Below are 24,917 nucleotides of genomic sequence, written 5' to 3' on the forward strand. Positions count from 1 at the left end.
ATTGCCTCTCAGACAATCAATTTCCCACTGACTTTTATTTTCCCTAGTAATAATTTGTTATACTCAGAGACTGGCAAAGGATTTGCAGGCAACAATTTTCTTGCCAAAACAGAAACACTAATCAGAGTACTCATAGCGAAAGGTTGGTAATCAGTATTTCTTCACTTGGAGTGCAATTGCCAGGCCTGAGAACACCAACTGGCGTATTTGCAAATGATGCAAAGGACTCTTCACCTGCCTCACATTCTGCTCAGCATTGATACACTTTGGAAAGCCATACAAAATTCACAGCATTGTTTTATTCTCTTTTTCATGCAGAAATACTCTACTATAGTACAAAGGGATCTTTCATTGGGGACTGTTTTTAAAGAATTTATAATATGACAGTAAAATGCTGTGTTAACTGAGACAGTGTCAAATAAGAGCAGATGCTAAATACTTACGTGATGCACTGGTCTGAAAGATAAAAAGGGTCAGAAAACAAGAGAGGAAGAAAATCATCCATATGCTCATCAACTAGACGGTCCAGGTAGAAATAAAACCTCAATACTTGTTGCTGTACCCTGTAGGTTTACTAGGCAGAGGTTTTTAGGAAGTGTTTTGCAATTACAAAACCAGGAGTAAGAATTGACTTAAGAAAATAGATCCGGCCCTCATGTGGTGTTCAGCAGCACAGAAATGCACACACACATACATACATTCATACTTCCTGCCCGAGTGATATCAGTTTCAAAAATAGCCTCTGAAAGAAGATTCATGCTATTGGACCAGCTTCTGCTTTCAGTAAAGTGGACCGAACACAGATCTGAATTTATACCTCCATGGTGATTTTCTGCACCAACATGTATAAAGCTCATCCTTACGTTGTGAGCTTTGAATGGCATCAATGCTAATTCACCTGCCTACCTGACAGAGATCTCCAGAGAGATACAGAAAAAGAAACATTATTCATCTGAGCTGGTCTTTATTCCTAGAACAAAGGAAATAACTGATGTAAATGAAGCATGCAGTGCAAATGTGCAGAAGTTACTTTTATTTTACATTGGTTTATTCAGGTATTTTAAATAGGCTTAGTTAAAATAATCAGTTGAGCCTTTTTGACAACTTTGTAAGAAATCCTTATGTGGCTAATTCTTAAATATCATCAGACAGCAGGCTGATTGTGTCTGAGTGCACATTGTTGCCCCAGGTAGCAGATAACTTCCTGTGTTGAAACGATGACTTGAGAGCGATATACTTGCAGACAAGGAAATATCATCTTCCAGCCCTGCTGTGTCTTAAAGTAATCTATGAGAACTCTTTCTAGCTCAATGCCTGTGTTTAGCCAAGGTATTAGACGTATTCAGGATGTATTAAACTCATACACCTTCTAAATTACTTGATGGTTTTGAGTTCACATCACTAGCTAATTTAGTCAGATATCTAGTGCTAACAATAATTGGATATGCTGAACTGCCAAGAAAGTTGCTTGTCTAGGTATGTAATAAATGTGCTTAACGGGGCTTAATTATACAGATATGCAATGGGCACCTTCACCACCTTCTGTAGTTAATATCCTGTTCCCAATGCTTAGTAATATGGAACAGCACTTTTGAAACGGGGGAATACTTTGGAACAGCAAACATTCATATTTCATGCTTTGGCAGTCCTGAACATACCATCAAAATATGGGAAAAGAACTTTCAGTGGATCAAATCACGTACTCATTAGTACACAAGTAAATTCAAAATAACTCCATGAAGTCAAGACAGAGGAGAATTTGACTCTCCTCACTAAATACTTCCTTAATAAAATTGAATGAACGATTTGCTGTGAACAATTCAATGAAAATATCTGTGTTTTGTATAGCCTTCCTTTTTCTTTTCTTTATATTCCTCTTTCTCTTCCTCATCCTCTTTTTAACCTTTTCCACCTTCCACCTTCTGATAGTATGCATAGAAGACCTAAGAAGCTAAATGAAAGCACAGGCAAGAAACAGATGACAGAGTCAGCAGTTTTGCCAGGATAAAAGAAGCCGTTGCTAGAAGTACAGAAGATGGTAAAATATCAATAATCAGAATGGATTGCTAACGGAGCAAGGGTTCATTCCCTGTATGGGTTTGTTTCCTGAGAATACCCCTTGACTTCTACATTGTATAATATATCCTGAACAAAACACAGCTAAAAAAGGAAAATGGTAACGCTGATTCTACTCTAAATAGGATTTAATATTGCCCATCACTGCAGTATCTGAGAACAAGATATACTATTGCTGATGCAGTACAAAGTTCATGGAATATCAAGTGTTGGTAATCTGTGCTCTGAGCCTGTGAATGTATGTGCAAATGGATCAGATCCACAGCTGGCATCTGTCTGGCTCCAGATCTGGTCCAGTAAGTTTCTAAAGAGTAGTTCAAGACAGACCATTGAAAACTTCCAAAAAAAGTCCCAGGGCGTATGACAGAAATGGCCAAGTGGGACAGCACAGTAGAAGAAAGAAATCCTGTGGGTTCATTTCTTTAAAGCACAGAAGTCATTAATCATTTCTATTCCTTGCCATTTGAAACAGCTGCCTGCCTGCATTTGCTAAGTAACTGCTTTCTAACCACACAGAAACAAGGCTGTGGGCCCCAGAACGCTTATGCTTCCAGATATTAACAAATAATTTCCCTGTTTCGCTCTGTCAATGAGAGCACGTTAGCATCCTTAGCATCTGGTTTTGGTCGTGAAATAATATGCTAATGTTTCCACACTTCATGAATTCCTTCCAAAAATCTCGCTTAGTGCTTATCTTCTCAGCTGAGGCTTCAGAAGTTCAAAGACATGACTTGAAAATCTCAGTGGCCTTCTACCTTTTACCGGTGACGCAGAACATTGCTCTTTATCAAGTTAGTAAATAATCTCTCCTATCATGCTTATTTGCTCATCTTCTTGTAAAACCGAGTTACATTTTCCACGTAAGCTCTTTACTTCAAAAAGTACACTGTCATCTCTACAGGCTATTGCAATTAGTGAAATGCCAGCCAGCAGGTGGAGACGCATGAAAGCAATCTCAATTCATAGACAGGCTGCTTTGACATTTCATTCCCATAGCCCTGGCCAAGCACTAGAGCGGGCCAGAGCCAGAAAATATAGCTATTGGTTTCATGGAAAAGTTCTGAATTAAAATCTTGGATGGCTGACAAACATGTGACAGAGCAGCTTCTGCAGCATGACTGCTGCACACAAAGCTGCACTAGCGAGCCGTCCCGGCAGCACCTTTCATGTAACAGTGCGTGGTGGAGGGAGGGAAGCCTGCTGCTGCTCCCTCCTGACCTTGCTTCATTCACTTTGTTCAGCAATACAGAGCTGCCTGTCAGCGTCAGCTGTGCTGAGTGATGCAAGGAGCCACGCGCGCCTCGGTTTGTGCGGGTTCACATTTGGCCTTGTGCTGGGCGAGGACGGGGCTGTGGTGGCTCAACACCCAGATGCATTTCCACCTATTTGCTGTAAAAGTTCAGCCTGAGATGGCATGAAAACAGCTTTGCTTCCTCTGTTCTGTTCATAACTCCTCCCACCCAGTGTTTCCTCTTTCGGAGTGGAAACATCATTGTAATAGCTATTTTTGAAATATCCCTGCCAAAATCAGGAAGTGCAGAGGAATACTTAAGTGCGAGGAGGGGGAAAGGTAGCTTGCAAGTTATTTTGGGAGTGGGGAATTTGTTCACATGAGCCTGGGAGAAAAGCCGAGGATAATTCTGTGTTGTCTTCAAATTAGTTAAGTTTCTAGCTCAAGTGTCTCCATGCTTTAGAAACCATAAGAAACTGCAGTATTCGGTCTGCAGAATGTTTGTGTTAATGCAGCGTGCACGTGGAGATATGGAAAGAAGGAAGGAGATGGTGTAAAATTAATAGAGCTTTGAAAATCTGCAAAAATTATCTGCAAGCTTTTTGAAAGATTCCAGTGTTCGAACGCATGATGTACTGGCAAATAGCATTCATTGTGCAGATACTGGAAAATGGTGTCTAGTTTTGCAGATTCAGACCCCTCAACATGTAATTGTTTGTGGTGAATTATCAGAGTTTGTTATTCTTCCTTTGAATGAGAAAGGCACTTCAAACCTTGCAGATTCAACTTCAGTGCTTTTAAAGAAACGCATTTTGCAGCTTTTCCATCCTTTTGGATTCTTCTCCTCCCCCCTCTACCTCATCTCTTGCACTTTTCTCTTTGGAGAGCAGAGTTTAACATGCCATTGAGGAGATAGCCTGCATGCAAAGTCCCTCAAACATAAACACACTTAAAGAACAGATTCATCACAGTGTGTTTCCTAATGTGGAAACCACATTCCATCTGCACCCTTATCCGATGGTCATTAGCTTAGATGTTGAATGGGCATTCCTTAAAGTGAAGATTATAAAAACATACATACTGCTCAACAGTGATTCATCAGCTTCCAAGCTCTCTCTGCTGGAGAGCAATCGAGCTCAGAGTGACTCAGGCTGGGGACTTTGGGAATGCACGGCAGGAATTTGCTACATCGAGTCTGTAAAACAGCCTTCAGATGATTTCTCTGGTGATTTAGAAGCCCTGTGTTCATTTGGCTCAGGTATTTTTCTGCATTTGTTTTCTTTGTAAAAGTTTGTTGTATCTTAATGTATCAGTTATACATATTTTCAAGAGTTTTTTTAGAGCCTGGCCCCGATCTTCCACTCAGGTTTGCAGCATTGTAACATCAGTGACTTCTGTGCTGTTGCCCCGACAGAGGAATCGGCGTCCTCGTGAGCATGCTTGTCAGGAGTTTACAGATGACAATGGTCACACGCACACACTGCCTGACGATAAGGCAAGTTATCACCACTATTCCTTGACCTATTTTTTAGCTTGTAAATGACTGGGTCTAAATTCCCAGCCACAAACTGAAGACATTGTTTATTGATGTATTGTATAGGATTGCCTTGAAAGAGTTAGCATTTATCTGAGATGACTCACAGATTGGTCTGATGATGGATGTGTTCTCTAGTTTGCTGTGTGTTGAATGTGTGCATCTCTCTGTATATATGAAAAAGATATATATATATATATATGTAGTGGTTTGCTTTCACAAAGTACCCTGTAGAGCCTTTATTTCCTTTACGGGTTGTTTTTTAAAGAATCACTGTTGATCAAATAAAAGTTACTGAGGCAGAGGAAAATAAACTACCTGGACTACTCCCTGTGGAGCTACCAAAGACATTAGAAATAAAGAACATATTATTTAGGACAATGGAGTAAGGGTGCAAAAGGAGAACTGAATTATGTGTATATGTATATGAGCATATTCTTGATAAGCTCCTTTCTCTACATGATGCTTCAGTTCTCCATTTTTTAACACAGGGAAAATGCTCAACAGCCTTGTTAAGAGGATAATAATAATAATAACAACAAATCTGTGAATGAGCACGTACTGCATACATGACAGTGATGACAACTTACTCAGAATTTACACAGTTATGCCTCCTGCCCAGACCTTGCTATTGGGTATAATTTTGGATCCTGCCTTAACCAATATGCTTTTGCAGATCCCTTAAAATGTTGGTCTCTGTGGCACCTATTTGAACTGGAATTAGGTCCTCATTAGATTGTGACAGAAGACAATGAGAGTAAACTAAGGATAGAATCGCAGTGAAAATTTTTAGGGCAAAACACAAAAATAGTTGTCCCAGGATAAAACGGATCTCTAACAGCACTGTACTTGCACCTATCAGACATATTAAAGAAGTAATAAACGTTTGCTGAAGTACTACTTTGAAAGGTGTTTTGGAAGCACCTAACTTGTCTACATAAGTACTGTTCAATTGCAGGCTGTGAATATTTGACATCTACTTCCACTGAATATCACCATGCTGCTATTCACTGCAAAATAAAGGTTACTATGATTTTATTTCATTCTGAAGTGCAATTGCAAGTATTGTGAGATCCCTCTATTCCATTGTTAGAGTTTTACGGGTCACACAGATGCATATTGTACCTGTATATTAATGACAACATTTGGTTTATGTTATAAACTTCTCTTCCCACAAGTACGTGGTGGTGTTGTATAGAATGCACATTCCCATAATCATTTAATATGTTTTCAGTCTTAAAAATAAAGTTTATATAATGAAAATACAATATAATTATACACATGAGAGTTCTGGTTTGGAAGAGGTTCAGCAGAATTCTTTGATAAAACAAGCCCCCAACCACAAAAACTACATACAGTGATTTGACAGTCAAACATATATAATCACTTATGCTAAATTAAAGGCAGTGTCACCACGTTAAAAGCAGCACACTGAAATCCCGTATGTCAGTTTTGGCCAACAAGTGAGAAATACTGTAAATCTAACCAAATGCATCCTTGAATAAACTTTGAGCAGCTTCTGAAAAAGGTGCTTAGGGTGGTCAGTTATATAAAGAAATGAGAGTGCCAGGGATACACTTATATAGACTTATTTTATGATGATACTTATTGAGCTCTCTCACATGGAGTTAGCAGTCTAGCCCTTTTTTGCTCCATACCAATTTCTAGCACCTAGAAATAGACAGTATGAGGACTCTAAGAGCTAAAATTCATCCAAAAATTATCTTGTTGGGCAGAACCAAGAGGTTAGTGAAGTTAAACACCTTATTGTTTAGGTGGTATTTTCCATTTGCTGTTCCTGCTAATATCTTGTCCCAAAACACACGAACCCACTTAAACAGTTTTGGTGGAGTGTGTCTGCTTAGAGAGTCCATGGACACCAAATTTTGTAGCTCCACTGAGAGCAGCAGGATGATGCTGATTTGCACCAGATATGGATCTGGCTCACAGCATGTTCCATTCTGAATTCACAAAGCATGGAGTAATGTGAAAGAAGGAAGTGACTTTTGTGAAAAGCATTTTGGAAAGGAAAACCAAAAATGATGGATATACCACTGGGGCAGAGGGAGTGGAGCCCGCCTCAAAGAGGACCTTGTAGAGCTGCCAGCCTTCCCACAAAATGTGCTGCTGCTCTCAGAGAGGAGGGGGAGGTTTCCCCAGGACAAATGCAGCCACACCAAGTACCCTAATAACTACTTTGTAGATATTTTTATGTACCATCACATCAAAACCAGACTGAACTTCCAAAACATTTGAATTCAACCCATCACTGATTAATGGAAGGAGGAGAAGGAGAATGGGTGGGAAGAATAGTCATTGTGAACTGCCATAACACTGGGCAGTAAGCCACGCTATTCAACACATGAGACAATACATTAAAAAATAAAACTTTGTTTTCAGGGGACTTCTATATATATCAAGAGCTTGATTCATAGACCACTAAAGTTAATGGGAATCTTTCCTTTAACCAACTACTGATCAAGCTGTTACAAAAGAAGTGTTAATACAGATTTGTAATTACTCAATGTCTCAGTATTAGAAAATTACAAAGTCAAATACATCACCAACAGCTAGTAACAAACTGTAACTAATTACTCAGAACGCACAGCCCACCTGTACGTACTGCATTTTACTGTAGAAGCTATTAGCGTGAACTAATACATGGAGATTAAGATTTAATAAAAGACAGAAAACGTGGATGCTTACAAGAAAGGCTAGTTAACAATTTGTGTTCCATCTGGCATTAAAAGCTCTAAAAGCAGTATTAGTTGAGGGAAAACATTATTTTCAAATATTGCATACCTTTTTACAACATTTTTTCTGTTTCTTGCCCTCTGGAAGCAATTAGCTCGATCATATTATAGCTCTTAGATCTTCAGCTATGCAACTGACCATATTACCATTCCAGTTAAATATGCAGCAGAGCCACTCTTTGTGAGGAATGGGATTGTTCATTTCAATGGGAGTTTGGGGTGGGGATAGTAAATCATTCTCTTTCTGATCCAGATGTGCTAATGGAGGAGGTGACCTTCCTCCTTTTACCATTAGTTTGTTGGAGGTTCTGCCCCCACCAATCTACTGACAGAGAAGTCAGTATGGGAATTTCCAAATCACATGAAACTTGTGTGTGCTAAATTAAATTCTTGATCTAATTCTCAATCAGGGTAATTAATTTCTCCTGAGGTCCATAACCAATTGAATTTTACCAAAGCCAACTCATCAAGAAACACTGAGTTTAGCGGATGTGTAGGGACAATGTGCTGCTTTCACAGGTAACAAGTGTGACAGCCCGCTCAAGCTATGCTCTAAGACTGAAAGAATAGTAAGCAATATGGGATCTCTCAAAAAATGCAGGAAACATGACAAGTGACCTTTTGAAGAGGTAGACATAATTTCCCTGGAGGCTGCCATGTAATGCAGACTTGGATTGAAATAATCTAGTTGGTTTTGCCCAAAGTGGACAAATTAGGACAACGCTCTGCTGATGGGTAAGTTGAAGGAGTAACATTAGCATGGGTGGCAAACCTCCTACGTGGATACAGAAGGAAACCTCTATCAATAGCCTTAATGTTAGTCACCAGATTCAAGGAAAACCATTCCTATCTCTCTCTCTTTAAAGATATTTCCTCTAGCATGTTTTTTAACCTAACTTTTTTAACCACGTGAGACACACCACAGTTACAGGCTGTGGATCAGATTCCTGTCATATAACCATCAAAAATGTGTAGAGAGAAATTAACTTCTATAGTAGAATACCAGGTGAAAGTTGGTGGCTTTTCTGCATACTCCAAATCTATGATGGTTAGATCCTTAGACATTCAGCAAAACCTCCTTATCAAGCTTGAAGTGTACACAAAACTCAACAGTTTTCTAAAAGAGCCTAACTGCATGAGATTGCACTTCCCTGACATAACTGAAATCTATCCCAGGGTACTCGCTCTCTGCCTTTGGGAACTCTGAAACTGCGGCTCTGCTGATTGCACCAGCTCTGCAATTACACTCATGCTTTCATTCTCTGATCACTTTTTTTCCCCTCATACGTTTGGCAGTTGTTAATAGAAAACAGATACTTAGTGTCATTAGGATCAGGACTAAAGACTCTTCTGGTGCAGAACTTTGTCAACAAGTCAGCTGCAATTCCACTGAAGCACAATTCAGGTGTTTCAACAGTCCAGGAAATGCTTGGATCACTTTTTCCCTTCCTCTTGTATACAAATGCAAGCATATTTAATATCCTGGACACCTCTACCTGACAGTGTTGACAGAAAGTGGCACTGCTGACATTGTGATCAGTTGACACCGGGAAGTCAAATGGCAGGGGCAAATTAAGGTGGCACAGACATGATTGTAGGTATTTCTGGCCCTTCAGTGACAATATATGCCAGTAAACAAACAAGAAAAAGAATTCTCTTAGTCATACTTAAAGTAAATATCAAAAGGATTATTTCTGATTTCTAACCAAGAAATGTCAGGGTCAGAAATTTCATTACAGAAAACAGGAATGGTTCTCACCTCATTCAATTCTACACTTATCTCTACCTGAAACTTTTCAGAGATGTTTATACTATCACTTTCTACACTTTATAGCTGGAAAGAACTTTTTCTTTTAATCTGAGTTTTCTAGTTTTTTGTTTGTTTGTTTTTTTCTTTGAGGCTTATTTCCCCCCTTTCTTGTTGGAGAACAAAGGTTTAATCTGAAAATTTGACCTTGTTTGAAGCCAGCTATGGATCCTCATCCAAAAGCCAGTTCATAGACACTCATGTGCAGGTGACTTTTAAATTTGACTCAGGAAAAGATCTGTTAAACACAAGCTTACCAAAATCGGAGTGCTTTCCAAAGCAGAATCCTTAACTGTACATGTTAAAAAGAATTAAAAAGTAAGGAGAAGTACAGATAATACCCAGGTAAAGTAGATGGCTGGAGAAAGGCAAAGTAGCCTGGCTCCCTCTTGACTCTGCTTAGGTCAAAGGGAAAAGTAGAGGCACTGGCTTCTGCTTTCTTTTTTTTTTCTTTTTTTTTTTTTCTTTCTCTTTTTTTTTGGCCATTTTATTGATAACAGGAACACAAGTCTTGCTCTCCAAGACCTTCCATCCAAGTTCCTCCCTTTGCTTGCCTCCCAACCCAACACCCATCCTCTTCCTTTCTTTAACCTTACACAGCAATATTCAGCTTTGCCTTCTGAAAAGGTCTGAGCTGTCCCTGTGCAGAGGTAAAGGCTAGTTGAAGGAAGGGTGCAACATTCATTTTAAAAAGCATTTTGGCATAGCAGTAGGTAAAAGGATTTTAGCTAGGTTGCAGGAAAGAGTGTTTGCATTCTTCCTGGTTTTTGTTTAGTCCCTGAACCAAACACTTTTATTTTGTATACCTAAAGAGGCACCTACATCCATACTTCAAGAAATTGCCTGAATGGGAGTGGTTACTGCTGGTTAAATTCCTTGGAAATAGAATGAACTGAAATTTCATGATTGTATTCTATTAGGCCCAGTAATTGCAAATAATGGTCAGGGTTTCCACACAGGAAGAAATTTTCAAAGCGTTAGCATGTATGTGGCTGAACATGTATACCTGGTGACAAAATCAGGACCTTCAAACCCAGCATAGATCCACTGTGGTGCTCCAGTAAGATCTCCATAACTTTTCCTGCTCCTGGAAGAACATGAGGCCATTGAATGTATAATCACTCGTCAAGGTGATGCAAGCTACTAATTCTGAGTAACGACATACATGTCCATTGCATGCCCAGCCAAACTGAACTTGAGTTGTCAGTCTTCTCCATCTGCTCTGTCAATTTCTTTTGACTTACCTTTTTTTAAAAGGTGCCAATTATGCGCAAATCAAATGAGTCTGTTTCTTCAGGTCCATTAATTATTACATTCCATTTACATTTTCTGTTTACTTTTTCCCTTCTCTATGGAAGCTATTGAAGGTCTGATGATTCAGAATGCTCTGGGAACACTATGTGGCTTTCCTTCTTGTTTGCCCATTGTAACGGAGCTCATTTTTCAGTGGAGGTTTCCCATTCTTTCCAGGAAAAATGTGGTCAAACCCATGTACTCCCAAACCTTTTGATCTCCTGAATCCTCTTCATATCCCAGATAAAAAAGTCAGTGATTAAGACAGAGTTCCTAAAAGGACACATAGTCAGGCTTCCCTTTGACCAAAATGGTTTCCCAGTGAATCAAACCTTTCTCAGCTCAGGGAGGGCTCGACAATAGGCCCTGAAAAGATGGATAGAGCAATTGTCCTGCTTAGTGATCCACGAAAGGAAAGGGGTCCTTAGTGAAGGGAGACCTACACTAAGTCTGACCTGACACTGCAGGAGTAAGACAATGAAAGGTCAAGGAGACTAACGAGAGGAAAAATGCAGACAATAGGTGCCACAGCTAGCACACAGCTCCTGCCACGCAGACTATGGGGCAGCAACGTTAACTGCCTCAGACATGTGAAGGGGAAGTGAAGCGGAAAGAACTTGAAGTTTCCTTCTTAAGAATTGTGGTCCAGCATCTTCAGGATTTACCCAGGCCTCACAGAGAGGTCAAAGTGACGCAGCTAGACCTGAGATGAATGAAAAATAAAGATTATCTAATTGGGGAGGAGAAAAATATAGACATCTTTTAGACTGAATGAAAAAGGCAACAACTTGATGTCTGGGATCTGCAGAAAGATCCCAAGGCATTTTTGTGGGAGGAAGTAGAGAAAGTATTTGCCTAATTCTATTTAAACAAACAAACAAACAAAAAAATCCAGAACAAAACAAACAGCTATGTATGTGGACTTGCAACGGGCATATTTTTCTGCTGCATGAACAAAAAGATCCTTAGTTCATGCTACCTGGGACTCAACTCTCTGCATTTCCTTCAGGCACTAGGCAATTGTTTCTATGTGTGAATGAATTCTGGTCCTTGTGACCAGTCTGGAGACAAAAGGAGGAATCTCTCTGGCTTCTGCAAGTATCCCTGTCGTCAATGGCTTCTCCATTATCACTTCTTTGTAGCTGGGCCTTGGCCTCGTTAAACGGAACAGCCCTTTCCTGCTTGGGTCAGACAAGTGCTCTGAATGCTACCTTTGCATCTGTGCATCAACGAGCCGCTCTTTAGAGATGTTAACAAATACCTGCTGCTCCACTGCCGACTCTTTAAAAGCCTCGTCAGAAGACGAGAGAAGACAATCTCCCTCGGTTGGGTTTGTCACACAAATAGCTGAACGTTTTTGCCATGTTAAACCACATTCTTCATCTTTTCAACGGCCTGGTCTTTTGACAGCTGACATCACAGGCACTGAGATTCATCAGAGTACTGTTTCCGTGGCAGGAACTGACAAGTGGAATAAACATACCACATACTTAACAGCGAAATAATGCAGTTCTAAAATTCAATAGGTTCAGGTAAGATGACTTGCTTTGCTTTGCAACCTTGCACCAAAATTACACTTCCCCAACACGTAGAAATCAGATATAGCTGTAGAGAGAAGGGATTGGGATGGTAGTATTGGTTAGGGGACTGCATGAAGAAATTAACCAGCACACTCGGATTTTATTTCTGGGTCAATTGCTGGCCTCCTGTGTGATCCCAAGCAAAGCCCTAGAGCTCCCTCTGCCTCAGCTTCCCTGTCTGGAAATTAAATCCAGCTTCTCTTAGGGAACTTTTTGGATCTTGTGTTAAAAGTACAGCAAATTATTATTTTTGCCTATTTATTCGATTAGACGTATATCAAAGGGAGAGAAAATATAAGAAGCATATGTTGGTTGAGGAACAGTGTGAATTTCAGTTGGCATTAGATGACTAATGAAAATTACAATTTAAAAGTAAAATATTTTTCCGTATTCTGAGATGATGACTCAATCAAAACCAAATCCTCTTAAAAGCCATCTTGATTGGAAACTATTAGATAATTTCTTCAGAGGGTAGAGGAGGGGGGGTAGATGATATTCCTCCTACAATTACTGAGTCTCCTACAAATGAAATGATCTCCTTGCATTCCACTGATGACCCCAGACATTGATGAAAGCTGTGTTTCTCATCTGACCTCTTAAGTTTCCACCTTTGTAACTCTGTTTTATTATAATTAACTCTATAGAACCTGTAGATGAGCACAACACTTATGGAAGAATGGAAGATGGAGCTTTTCTCTAAGGAACTTGCAGTTTAAGGAACGTTATTCCCAGTCATCTCCCCTAGTGATGGAAGAAATTCTACTCAAGATCAAACTGTAAAGTGACAAATGCTTTTAAAGCCTGTAGGTTTACAAAAGCCCAAGCAGAGAGGGAATTAGGTATTTCTGCAGTGCTGAAGCAGAGAATTTGTATGAAGAAAGAGAAAGAATTACAGTGCGTAGATTTTCTGGAAATCTGTTTTTGACCAAGCCAATCTGATCTGTAAACTTAATCAGGGATTCAGGTTAGAAAGAAACACAGATAATTAAAGGTTTGCTCAAAATGCAGTAGCTAAAGCATAGTTTGAAACCCAGGCAAACGCCTGCCCCCTAGGCACTTTTGTCCAAAGCTGGTGAGCATTGTGGTTCTGAACATACTAGCTGTAGTTAACAGAACTCAGCAACCACACATCCCAAGATAGAAAAAGGAGCAGACTACTTGATTTGGCTCTGGGAATATATAACTGAGTGTCTCAGACTATGGGTTAGGATGGAGAAGATAATGACTACTAATAGAGGTCTATCCCCAGGTGCTGAGCACAAATCCACAGTTTTTTGTCACGAAGGAAAAACATTTGGGTTGTCCCTACAGTAACACTGCTGTACAGCCCTGGAGTATGCTTCTGAAGTGAATCTCCCTGTTGTTCCCCTTGCTCCCCTTGCTCCCCTTCCCTTTGGCTCACATCACAGAACACATACATTTGACTCCTTTGGGGTTCATCTAAATCATAAGATCCTTTCCAACTCCAGGACTACAAAATTTACGTGTAGTCAATGGGACTAGACTACAGCTCGTCCTGAGTAAAATCCCTAAAGTGATGGAATTATGGATGCTGGGACCTCAGTGCCAATAGTAAGTGATAGATGACGTCCTTTCTGGAATCAGCACTTACAAGCAGTGAGACAGTTCTAGGGCATTTCTCCGCAGCTCTCCAGGGGCCAGCAATGGCAGGGGTGACACTGTGGATCTGAGATGAAGACCCCCTCCCTCCACCCTGCTGTTCATAGATCATTTTCCATCAGGTAGAACTGTGTCATCTGGCCTTTTCCTGGCTGCTCAGAACTAGGGCCGGAGCTCACATTTTCTTAAGTGCCATACATACTACAAATATATCTGTCTAAATGTAAGGTAGGTGTATGCCTCAGATCAAATGAATCACGCTGTAGAAGTGCCTGTTTTTTTCCATTGACTAGCTCAGATATAATGAAGACCAGCTAAAGTGTGGTGAAACTGCTCCCACTGTACACACCTAATATCTCATTTTTTCAGGTGAAATCTAATAGATTTAATAAATGCTTCACCTGGAAAGGAATAGTAACTCATTTAATTAATCTGCTGGCCAAATACCTATAGTCAGTGTGCTTTTGTATTGCAATCAGTGATAAAAAAAAATCCCGCTTAACACAGGTGCAATTAACATACAAAAACAGTAAATCTGGGCTCTTTCTCTGTAGCTGTTAAGGACCCCTGTGAAGCTCCCTTGTGATCTTCATAGATTTTTTAATTGAGTTTAATTAGCCATTGAAACAATCTCCCAAAGTTTATAGTCTATTTTCCCTCATTGGAAAATTTTAAATCAAGATTATATCTTTTTCCAAAAGATATGGTCCAATTCAGGTAGGGATGAATTCCAGGGAACGCAGAGGGCTGACGCACTGCAGAAGGTCACCGCAGCCCATCACACCAATCTCTTGTTATTTGCATACTGTTAATGGGAATTGAGGTGGCTTTTCTGCTGATGCAAAGGAGCACAGCAGCACTGGAGGTGGCCACGATGAAGGGGGAGGCTTCGCTGCCCCCTTCCCACAGCCCTAGGGGCACACCAGGCAAATCACAGCCTGGCGCAGTGGTTTCCCTACGGTCACCAGTGCCCAGCCTGGATATGTCAGAGAGGTGCTGTGGTTTGAGATGCCTCAGTAATGAACTAAGAGAAACAACTATGCTAAACATGGAGAAGAGTTCATATGAAAGCTTGTCTAGGTTAGCTGGGTCCTCTCAGGTCATTCATGAAATTATTTTGGGCAGAAAGCAAACTGTTGGAAGGCAAGGACAGTAGTGGGCAAGCAGAACGTAACACTGCTGGTAGTCAGCTCTTGCTGATGAGCTCCTCAGCTAAGTTTCACAGATAGCATACTTTCCAGAACCTCTGTGCACTTTCTATAGAGCAGTGCTTCTCAAACTTTGTCAGTTTGTGGACACCTAAAAGCCCTATGTTGGAAGTACGAAGCCCTCTATAGCAAATTGAAGCATACTGTCACTGGGCTTGGCTTGCTTTCCCAGTTGCAGATTGAACGTACAGACTCACAGGATGACTATCACCTTTAGAGGTACAAATCAAGGCGTACTTTAAAACATTTGCCTGAAGCTCGGAAAACCCTAAAGTACTAGAATTTTCTTCATTCATTCCATGTTTGGTTTTAACTCAGATTTTCAAATCCTCCCAAACAGTATCACCATGAAATGTAGACTCATCAAAGTGTTTTACCAAGGTAAAGTGATACAATCTTCGATATTTTGTCAAAAGCTTCGTTTCATTTCTCCCTAGGAGAGGTTTTGTTAATCAAAATGGAAACTGGCTACATGGGGCCCAACATGTAACATTTTATCCCAGTTGGATCTGAGGGATACAGAGCATTTTGCTGTATTAGGTCATAAATTTGGGCCAGATACTGCAATCAGTCTACTCTAGACTCCTAATGTGAGTGTGAGTGCCATATATAGGTCAGCTACAAAATGAGGTAATTTTTAAAAGGAGATGTATTTTCATGGAATGTCATGATTTATATGGCTCCCACAAGGCCATACCCCAAGCATTTAGTGAAGTGATGTGCAAATCTAACTGCATTTTATCTAAAAATAAGAAAGGAACCACAGCAACAGAATTGACTTTATAGTTGTTCTGGTGAATAAGGAAACAAAGAGGGCGTATTTTCCTATAACTGAACATGGCTATGCTAGTCAGTTTAACACCACAATGCTCTCCACCAGCTTTTGGCCAATACATGGCATGAATATCACTGTCAGAATTATCCTGATTAATGAAGAACAATTCATGCTGGTCAAACAGACCGTGAGGTGGTCAGTGCCGAATTAACTAGCTCAGTGCTTCTCAAATGTCTTTGGACACTGCAGCCTTTTGTAAAAGGGCAAGACCAAATAGGACAGTAAAAATTGCAGTATAAAGGTTAATTACTCACATGCCTGCTCATGCTCACCATTACTGTTTGGTTCTCATTCATGTTCTAACTTGAATTTGTTTGCCATTTTCTTTTCTCCGTTCTCAATGGCCACGTTTGCCCCTTTACTCACTGTTTTACGATTGAGTCTGGATCACGTCTCATGTTTGTTACTGTCACATATTTAATATCCTTAATGATAGTTTATACTTCTGTAGCACCTTCCACTTACTTGTTTCAATGTTTTTCTTATGCATTAACAAATGAAACATCTCAATAACCCTGTGAAGTAAGGATTGCTCCGTCTGCTTTACATGTAGGTCAGCTACACTTAGATAGGTTACAGTTCATGACTTGCCCAAGGTTACACAGGAAATGTGTGGCAGAACTCGGGATGGAAACCAGATTTTGCGCTCTCCTGCATTAACAACAAGGTTATCCTTTCTCTTTGTGATGCTTTTGGGCAGTTCATATGGATCTACGCATATGTTTCAAATGAGCTAAATTTCCATGAACTTACTGTTTCAAACAAAAGTGGATGAATAAATGACAAAGGTCTAAATTATTGAAAAATGGCAAAAGCCACCTGGCGATTTGCATACCTGGTCACAGTAGTTGTATACATAAATAGTTAATTGATTACATGCATAATTGTAGGAACTGTGCATGCAATTTTCTGAAAATTTAGACCAAAATGCACAGAAGGGTAACTGGAGAAAAGGGGAAAGAAAAGGTTTAATGTAATACATGTGCATAATGAGCATGGGTTTAAGCCATAAAGGATACTATATTTAATTGGACCTAGTACTAGAGTGTGCAGCTCACAGATCTTGCTGTGCACATGGTCACTCTGACGAACTAGCTTAAAATCTATTCTGTCCTGAATCTTCTTTCATTGACTAAATAGTGATTTTCCTCTCATGCCACCTACGAGAGTAAGTAGGCATGCTCATCACTCTATTTTGTGTAATCTATTCATCTCTTTTTAAAGCAAACATGATCAGAAAATCTTGGGATTTTTAAGACTGTTTTCAGTTTGCCAGAGACTTGTAAACTGAACGACAGTGTGATCAGAGCTTTACTAAGTAACAGTGCTAAGACATGCTGAGCACTGTGGCACACAGAAGCACAAACAGGCATCCTCAATGCCAGCTTCCCCTGAAGAACTGACTTCAGTATTACTGCTTGCCAAAAGGAAAAAAAAAAAAAAAAAAAAAAAAAAAGATGGAAAACTTGTGTTTAGAAATACATTCAGTCACAGAAAAATCCTACAATTCCTGTTTGAGCGGCAGTTTTACCAACAGCTGTTTCCTTAGCTAGAGAATAGGAACCGTCATATATACAGCTGGGGTAAATCAGGACATCTTGCTTGTGTCCCAGATTGGAACTATGACACTTTACACCAAGATTGCATCTAGCCTTGTGGCTTTCAAGGTGGTAAAAGATGATGTTTTCATTTGCAGTGTGTCTGACAGATGATTGTCTGGAGCAGATAGAACAGCCTGGAGGTTGTCAGTGCCATGTTTCTGTTCTTTTTGCTTCATTGAGTCCATTTCTCGCTGATTTGATAATGAAAGAAAAGTGTGCTGTTAGTGGATCCTGAGCAACATGCTGCAAGTTTATGAAAATGAAAAATCTTTAACAAGAATTGAAAGGAAATCATTGACTTATGAAGGGAGCTTCAGTTAACCGTAGATTAATTAAAAAATAATACAAAGATGAGCATGGGTTGAGAGATGAGAGAAGATTGAATTTTGCCAGGAGCAGGACTGTTACTGGACTCAGGCATGTGGGTGGAGGGATAATAACACCCGGCCATCTGCATACAGTGCAAAAAATCCTGCTGGCAAATGCTGAAACATTAGAAGTCAAATGCAACTGGCAAAGTGTCAGCAACTGTTCTGGAGATGCTGTTCAGAATAAAACATACATGTGGAATTCTCTTACATCATCTATCTAGGTGAATTTTTCCCCTATTTATAGGGCTAATGTGATGTGAAGGTAATCAGGCAGCACAGTACAGCCAACATATTTTAGGTGTTATAATAGGTATCTCTTGGCACAAGGTAGGAAAACACAGAGGCAAAGATCTGTCTTCAGCTACAGCGGTGGGAGCGACTGTGCTGCTGGGAGCAGAGGGAGCACCGAGGCAATCCCCAGGCAGGCAGCGCTGGCTGGCAGGGCATGGCCTCACTGTAACATCTGCCCTGGGCTGGGCAGACGAGAAGGGAGGCTGGCAGCAGCAAGGTGATGGAAGGGTGGGAGAGGAAAGGGATGTCCTCTCTCTCCTTTCTCTCCCTTGCTTTCTACCAGAGAGTATTTCGTGTGCACGCACAGGCTGTGCCTGCCCATGGGGATGTGGCAGCTCTGCTTAAACCTCACAGGCGTATGAACACTCACACATAACCCCCTGTATGAATCACACACCTTGTGTTTTAATTGCATTCCTGCTCTTTGCCTCCTTTCTCTAGGCTAGCAGAGTGGGGTGTAGGGTATGTGTGACCTCTGTGGGATCAGGCCTGCAATTTTGGTTATCTCCGCCTCTGCCAGACCTGCAAGGACAGGCACAGCTGCGGCTCCACTGCGGCCACTCCTCTCCCCGTGGTGGCAGGAGATGCTGTGGTAAAAGAACGGCTGTGAGCAGCAGCTGCCATCCTAGCCTGACTCTGTTACCAGCCCAGCCAGACAGGTCCTCGTGCAAGACTTGCATGTATGCATGGCCTGTGCCATGCCTTTTATACCAAGCCTTCTACTCTTAGTCTGTAGTTCTCTATTTACTGTTTGCAATGAAGTGTCTTGCAGATAGGTAGGAAGCCAAAGTCCCAGCCCTAAGATTTTCTAATCTAGACCTGAAGTTGTTGGCAGCACATCTGAGGCTATCATGAAGAGCAAAGCAGCTGCCCACAGCTTCAGACGGATAGAGAACAAGTAGGTATGGATCATGCATGCCAGGGAATTATATGTTACTGTTTTTTAAAAATGTGGGTTCATTTTCATGCTATAGTGATGGTGGTTTCACTTTGTGGACTAAACATAGGCTTTTTTAATTATCCAATTCATTTAATTTGTAGAGAGGAGGATTTTATGAAGTCGGATACTGTGGCTGTGTTGGTGAAGGAGTAATAATTCAGAGCCACAGTTATGAAGTGCTATTTAGTAGTGGTGGGTTTATACTTCTGGTTACTGCGTGCGTTTATATTTTTTTATGGTTTTGTAATTATTTATATTGGTAACAGTAAGTTTATGAACACAACTTTATTGTTGTGTTCATATTAAAGAACAATATAGTTTGTAGAACAATTATAGGAGACATTTTTCTCTATTATCTTCTTGTCATTTGAATATAAACACGTGGGCTGTTTGCAATAGGAAAAGAGTGAAATACACTAATTAAATGATGTCAAGAGATTGTATTTTACGAAGGTGAAATAGAGATTGTGTGTTCCAGCTGTTCACCTGGCCCTTTATGCAAAAGGACTGAACATCTGAACACAGTGAATCTACCAGACAGCTCATATTAGTGGAAAGATGAACCAGCATGGGAGTCCAAAGCAGTAATTTTATACTGAACAAGTGGTGATGGAGCTACTGAAACCTCTTTTCTTCTTTTTACTCAACTTCCGTTCGCTCCAGTTGTGTTCATTACTCTGGTCATTGAGTACCTCTTCTACCACTACCTGAGCAGGTAGGAACTTGATTTGTAAATCTGTAACTATCAGTGGTGTGTCCTTCCATGCCAGAGAACTGAGTAGATATGCCTTATCAAATCCCATGAATCTATTTAGCCTTTTTTTTAAAAAAAAAAAAAACACAAATAGTACAGGTTTCGTATTTCTTACAGAATCACAGAATGGTTGAGGTTGAAAGAGACCTCTGGAGGTCATCTTGTCCAATCCACCTTTTCGAGCAAGGTCACCCAGAGCACTTTGCCCAGGATATGTCCAGATGGCTTGTGAATATCTCCAAGAATGGAGACTCTACAACTTCACCTGTGCCAGTGCTCTGTCATCTTCACTTCTCAGGTAGAAACATGTAATCCTAAATCCCTTGTCAGGTCCAGCAAAAAAATCATCTTTGGTTTTTCAAACCTTTGCACCCTGTTATCTTATGTCTACTCCAGTGCCAAGGACTTTGTAGCTACTGGAGCAACACAAACATCAAAGAGAAATGCCAGAATACATACCTAGAGGCAAGAGATTAAAAACAATCTCTTAAGATGTAGAAGCACAAGTCCTTGTGAAAATTACTGTTATCCAAAATCCTATTCATTAACTGCCATGAAGAGATAAGACACTGGATCCCAGAAGATCATCTTTATCCAGGCAGCACACTCCTGGACCCGAACAGTCCTGCTGTTGTGGCTCCATTGCTCCAATGAGAAAGGACTCACTTCCAGATAGCTCAGGTTTCCCTGTGTCATGACTTGCTGCAGGCATTCTCTGGTGTCCTTAAAAATATTTTCCTTTAGTCATTAGTAAAGAGTCTTTTTGGAACACCAAGGAGTTATAGTAACATTTAAATCAGTGTCAAACTTCAGCGTTCCTCTCCCTTGTATTGTAAGGAGCTAGAATTAGGGTTCTCAGAGAATATTTTGGAGAGTAGCAGAATAGTGGGGCAATGAGGAAAAAAGAAAGGGGAACTTTGTGTGATCAGTTTAACTTGGGTAGCAAAAAAATTACTCACGGAACACATCTTGAAAATTCTCTTGATGCCAGCAATGGAAAAAAAGGCACTTTTGCAAACAGTGAAGGGAAGTTTACAGAGATGGTACAAGAGAACTGTCATTGTGCTTGGAGATGTGGTAGGGCAGAGGAAGAGCTACCCTAAATAGAAGGGACAAGATGCTGGGTTTATTTTAGAAATGTTATTGGCATTTTTCTTACTGGAATGAAGGGAGCCAGGAGACTGCAAATGAACTGACCCAAACCATTCACCACAATCATAAAGTGTAGCAAAAGTGCAATGGGTTGGCATTTCCAGGCTTTGATATTTTTCTGTCTTGCCAGATTCTGGAATGCTGTATCACCTATTTAGTTTTTTTAAGATAGCTTTTAGTGTACAAAATGTCAGTCTGAAGTGACTATTGAAGCTGTAAAGATTTTCAAAAAATTCCAACCATTCTTTTGGTTTAGCAACCATAAAGGTCTTGCAACTGTTATCATTTGTGGTGGTCACAAGGAAGTGACATCGTCTAATCAAAAAACAATAACAACAACAACAACAAAATCCAAGCCAGTTATCAAGGACATAATTTAGACTTTGGTTTGACAGCTTTTTTTTTCTACTGAATATGAACTGATTAAGTTCAATTATTTATTAGGTGCATTTGTAGGTGTTTGTGGCTTTATATGCTACTAGAGAAAGTGGCAGCTTATATGCCATCCTTCTCTTTTCTTATGAAAATGCGCTCTCTCATAAAACTACCAGAAGAACAGAGAAATATGGTTAGTTACTCCTTGATAAAGTTGGATTAAGATTTTGCTTTATTTATGTTAGCAATAATCATTGTGGTTTAGTGGCATTTGAAACAGCTGGAACCTTCTGTTTCAGCTGATGTTTTGATATGTCATTTTTTCTTGGACTTTGGTCCTGATTTTCTGGTCTGTGTGAAACAGGCAAACCATTTATGTATCTCTTAGGAGGGCTTTTAATTTAGGAATTTAAGGGAATTATCAAAGGTGGTTATTTTAATCTCTGCCACTCATTCAGATGACTTAGTGACTAGGTTAGAAAATATTTAGGAATCTAAATTGGTACAGAAGTTAAATTCAAGTACTATGCCTTTAACCTGAAATTAAGCCCTGAAACCCCTTTCTCAACTGATGCCTAGCCCCAAAGGTACTTAAGGATTGTATGATCTTTTTTCCAGATTTAAAGTATACAAGTTTTGAAGTCCTGCACATGCTCAAAAGCACCTGAGGCCTGATAAAGCTATGTGGCTAGAAACCAAGTCCATGACCAAATCCCCACAAAAGCTGCCCACCAGGAGAGCCTTTGCCAGAGGAATCCAGCTGGAAAAGGGATCTCCATGCCACTGTCATCTGAGTTTGTTGTCCAGGACTGAGTGAAAGTCTGCACACGAAAAACTGAAAAACATGTAGGAGAATGCATGTGGAGCACCTTTACTTACAGTAAAATGGGTCTTTCTACAATACTGCTGAAAAGTGTTGGGAAGGGTACATGGACCACAAAGGCTGTTTAACAATGCAATGGTAAATTAGTTAAACTCTACTGGGTGTGTTACAAATCTAAGTAGTAGATTAGATGTCAAGTTTATTGCACAATGGGATTAATTCCCAAACTTTTCATACTGCTGCTTATCTCCTGTGAGCACCTGCCCCATCGGGCAGGGCTTCCAAGGTAATTTGTGTGAAAGGAAAACAGCATGAGCTGTGGCATTGGAGGAGCTATCAGATGTTCATGAGCTGCCACAGTCCTTAACTAATCCTCATTTTTTTGCTTCCAGGCTGCAGAGCCTGGAAAATCGGGAGATTTTATCAATGAAGGTCAAACTGTTGAGGTTTTAAACCTCAGGAGGCTGAAGAGCAAAATTATTTTTATGGTGGCAATCTGAATATCCAAAGTAACAGGTAAACTCTTGCATGGGAACAGAAAAACAATTATGTCCTTATCTGGTGCAGTGTGACAAAACATTGGTTACAGCCTGTGATTTCAATTTAAATTATTTGGGAAATTGGGCTCAAGACATGCAAGCACTAGTAGGAGATGCTATGCATGTTATGCTGCCTCTTTTCAACTTGGAGGCAGGAACAGCTATTTGCTCTCATGGTGGGTGTCTATATGAAGCTATTTGCAGCATTATTCTGAGGAAGGATAAACTTCTCTGCAGCTGAGTTTGGAGACTACCACTTCTTTCCTTATATGACCTACTTCCAAAACTTTGCTTTTGTTTTAATTAGGCAAAAAATATACGTATGTGAATACAATTCTGGCTCTTGACAGCAACAGTTCTCTGTTGCTACTACAGTTGGAAAGTGGCATACTCAACAGCATTCAGTTTAACTTGGTAACTTGCTCAAGGAAGTGGGTCTTAAGACAAGTGCTTTCATGTAATGTCAGAGCACAGGATGAGTTTCACCAACTGGAGCACATGTCAACTGTGGCATCAAGATGACTTTCCTTTAAGATCTGTCATATTTTGCACACATTTTGTTCTGCTTGTTTTTAATAGTTTCTTCTGCATGCTTTCTAACTGTGGATGAGGAGAGCCTCACCTGTACTCTTGGGGAAAAAAAAAAGACTGAAATTCTCATTTTTGTTGCATATGAAGGACATGTGAATCTCTAAATCTCACTCATAGATGAGAAGCTGGTTAGTGTTCGATACTATGAAGAGAGGTTTCCATTGAGGAGCTTGGACTAAAACATGGCTGTGGGTTGAGCCCACCTCTGACCCACAAAAACAAACAAACAAACAAACAAACAAAAAAAGACAGAGGCAATAGGCAATAGGAGGCAATAGGAAGATCTTAGAAGAACTAGAAATAAAATAAATTAAGGTTTACTTGCTTTATTTATTTTATTTTTTTTTGATTATTACGCAGGATCTGCATGAAATACTGATGGCTCATTTTCAATCAGTACTTGAGATAAATGCCACTGCTATGTAATGACTCTTCCTTTCTTTCTGAGAGATCCTAAGGTGAACTAGTTAACATCTTCTCTATGGACGGAGACCTTTAGAAGACTGTTAGCTGTCATAAATGCACTCATGAATACTTGGGACATTCGAGAGCAGATGTAAACTCCGATGTACCAGAATTCACACAGCTTCTGTCTTCTACACAATATTGTTGAAGAGTGCTTCACAAGAGTCTTGCTGACAGTGGGCTAGCTGGAGAGGCTTAGACCTGAGCTGGCAGAGGTAATGTTGGCATGAAAGGGAAGGAATCAAAAGGAATCGCAGATAATATCTGTCACCACTGATGTCTGTGTAAATAATTAATAGATAAGGTTTCAGAAGATAAGTTCTCTAAGACCAATAAAATTCCTCCTTTTTTTGTGCATTGCAAAATGGTTTCCTTTGTTCAGTTCTTTGCATCAGCTCTTTACAGTATCAGTCCTCTACAGGGTGTGCATAAGCTCCTTGTTATGCAGGTTTGCATTTCAGGGCTGCCTGAGAGGCTCAGCAATTCCTGGATGCTCTGTCCCTTAACCTGTAGCCCATTACCCTCAACATTTGGGTTTGGTTCTTAGAGGTGTCACTTTTGTTTCAGATGCAAAGTTTTTAACTATTGCCCAAGACTTTGTCACCTCTTGACCTGGCTGCAGTGATGTGCTCTAAGCCACAGCAGAGCTGAACTTCCTGTGGGGTGCAGATGGAGTATTGCTTCTTAGACTGTGTTTCCACCCGCAAAACAAATGAGTTAATTTGTTCATTGGTTTGTTCAGCCCTTTCCTTGTCCTTTCTTCATTCTTCATTGCTTTATTTTTTTTTTCCTAGCGGGATGAGGAACTAATCAGTGGAAACAAGGCAGTGTAGCTTTTCTGTGATGTGAAGAGGCAACATGGAAGCCAATAACTGAGATATTGTGACCTTTCTCTAGGAAAAAAAGTAGACTTCTCTCCACTTTTCTCTCTTTGTAGTGTAATAGTAGAGATGTGGCACTTGTCTGCCTACTGCAGGCTCTTCCAGTTGCCATGTAGTTTCAGGGTAAAATGTGTTGAGGCCCTGAAGCTTTGGTTTTAGCCATTTGGTAAGACATCTGTTTGAGTTTACATTTTTTT

At 40.2% G+C, this 24,917-nt stretch overlaps 1 long non-coding RNA gene across 8 annotated transcripts in view; it reads left to right on the forward strand.

Moving 5' to 3' along the window:
- Positions 1-5,841: 5,841 nt before the first annotated feature.
- LOC118250842 (uncharacterized) overlaps positions 5,842-24,917 on the forward strand; it is a 28,418-nt gene continuing 9,342 nt past the window's right edge. For 4 of the 8 annotated variants that reach the window (XR_004779583.2, XR_004779582.2, XR_004779588.2 and 1 more), the window contains exons 1-3: positions 19,628-19,855; positions 20,012-20,192; positions 22,040-24,054. This is a non-coding gene — a long non-coding RNA (uncharacterized LOC118250842). Of the gene's footprint in view, positions 5,865-19,627; positions 19,856-20,011; positions 20,193-22,039; positions 24,055-24,917 lie in introns of those variants that run through there. The other 4 variants (XR_004779587.2, XR_004779586.2, XR_004779585.2 and 1 more) reach the window with 4 other exon arrangements.

Source organism: Cygnus atratus, chromosome 5, assembly GCF_013377495.2.
Source record: "Cygnus atratus isolate AKBS03 ecotype Queensland, Australia chromosome 5, CAtr_DNAZoo_HiC_assembly, whole genome shotgun sequence".
NCBI lineage: Eukaryota > Metazoa > Chordata > Aves > Anseriformes > Anatidae > Cygnus > Cygnus atratus.